Here is a 1,966-nt window from a genome sequence, read left to right on the forward strand (position 1 = left end):
TCAGATAGTTTTTTATAAATGCCTAAGATAATTCAGGGTGTTTACCTTAGTATAAGTTTGCCTATCACCCCAGGTATTACCATATTATCATTGATTATTATTAAAATAATTATACAAGTCTGAGTATTCCTCAATAGATTATAACTCCCGAGAATACACTGGCTGGCACAGAGTAGTTTCATAATAAATAATATTTAGTGATAATTAAAATCATAATAACTTAAATGAAAAATAGTACTATTGTGCAATGGATAATACTTAAGAGCATAAATGATCTTCAGAAACACTGCTAGTAATTTAGAAATGGCACATAAAGTCAGTATAATTTAAGGGTAATTATAAATCTTGGAATAATTCATTTGATTATGTTTTGGGGATGCAACATTTTTGTTTCTAGAATTCCTCTGTGACTACTCTAGCTCTTTAGCTTATATTAGAAACTGACAGCTCATTAACAGCTCATTAGGAATGCTGCTAACTGTGCAAAAGAAATATATTCTGCATAGTAGATTAATACTTGTGAAATGTATTGAAGTTTGGGTCAGATTCAGCATTTCAGGGAGAATAAACATCTCTGCCTAACAGTGATGAAAAAAGCACATACATGCAGGGTTAAAATGAGGGGAAAAGTGCCATAAGTTTCAACATATTTCAAAAAATATTCCAATGTGACATACTTTCTCTTTCTGCTACTTTTTCTCTGACTGTCAATTTATAGAAGTTGCCTGTCAATCTCCATTTCCTTTAAAAACACACAGTTATCATTCATTCCAATGTCTTAATTATAAAATCATGTTATTTAAACTTTGGTGGTTTGGAATTACTTGTAAATGAACAAAGCCAAGTCACATTTTATGAATAAACACATGAAACGAAGATTATTAAAATAGCCTTTAAAAAGGAAAGAAAAAAGTGGTCTCAAACTTTTGGATTTCTTTTCTTCAAAAAATAAGGTATAAGAAAACAAAACTTAGGAGAGGAAATGACTAAAAACAGAAACAAAAACAAAGACAGAAAAAAATGAGCAAAATCACTTCCACTCCTGGCTTATACTTATATTCATGTTCCTAGTATTAAGAAGACCATAGTGAGTATATAAATATATATTCCACACATGCCTGTGTTGTGGTCTTGACCGTCTTTTCCCAACTCTAGTTGCACCTGTAGAGCGAAGGCATCTTGCACATAGATACACTAAGACTCTCCAGGCAGAAGCTCAGGAATCACTACAGTTGGTCAGCGATACTGGAGCTGCTTGGTTATTCCCCCAAGGGGGTGCACCATTCCTGGTATGGCAATACCAGGTGGATGCCCGCAGTAGGCAGAAAAAGCTCCTATTCCATCTTCTGGCTCCAAAAACCCATTAATATACTGTCCTCAGATAAAGGATGTATCTGATATTAAGCAGATAAGAACTTGATATTATTAGCCAAAAGCCTGAGAAGTGATGATCCGCAAATTGTAAAAAACACCCTATGCTTTGGGCCTGACTGGGAATATGGAAACCATGGTCCATGAGCCAAATCCAGTCCATTACCTCCTCCTGTAGATAAAGTTTTATTGGAACACAGTCACATTCATTCATTGTGGAATTATCTATGGCTGATTTTATGCTATAATAGTAGAATGGAGTAGTTGCAAAATATACCATCTGGCTCATAAAGCCTAAAATTTTTACTATTTGACTTCTATTATTTTGTTGATCTCTGGTCAAATTGGGATAATTTTTTAATATCTTGAGACATAAGCTATTTGAGTTATAAATAGTACATAGATATAGGGAAAGCCCACAACTGGTATCTTTAACTTTTGGCTCTGGACACATTTAAATCTTTAGTTATAAGAAAATCACTGAGTGACTTATAATGCTCAGATTATAATTATTGTTTTCACTTTTCTCTGTTTGTTACTACAACAGGAATGGGATGCCAGCTCACAACTGCCATATACAATAAGTGTACTTTAA

The 1,966-nt window shown here is 33.6% G+C and overlaps 1 pseudogene; it reads right to left on the reverse strand.

Moving 5' to 3' along the window:
• Positions 1-1,270: 1,270 nt before the first annotated feature.
• LOC120223551 lies at positions 1,271-1,449 on the reverse strand (annotated as a pseudogene).
• Positions 1,450-1,966: the final 517 nt, after the last annotated feature.

The sequence above is a fragment of the Hyaena hyaena genome, unplaced genomic scaffold, assembly GCF_003009895.1.
Source record: "Hyaena hyaena isolate Hyena2069 unplaced genomic scaffold, ASM300989v1 scaffold_1005, whole genome shotgun sequence".
NCBI classification, from domain to species: domain Eukaryota; kingdom Metazoa; phylum Chordata; class Mammalia; order Carnivora; family Hyaenidae; genus Hyaena; species Hyaena hyaena.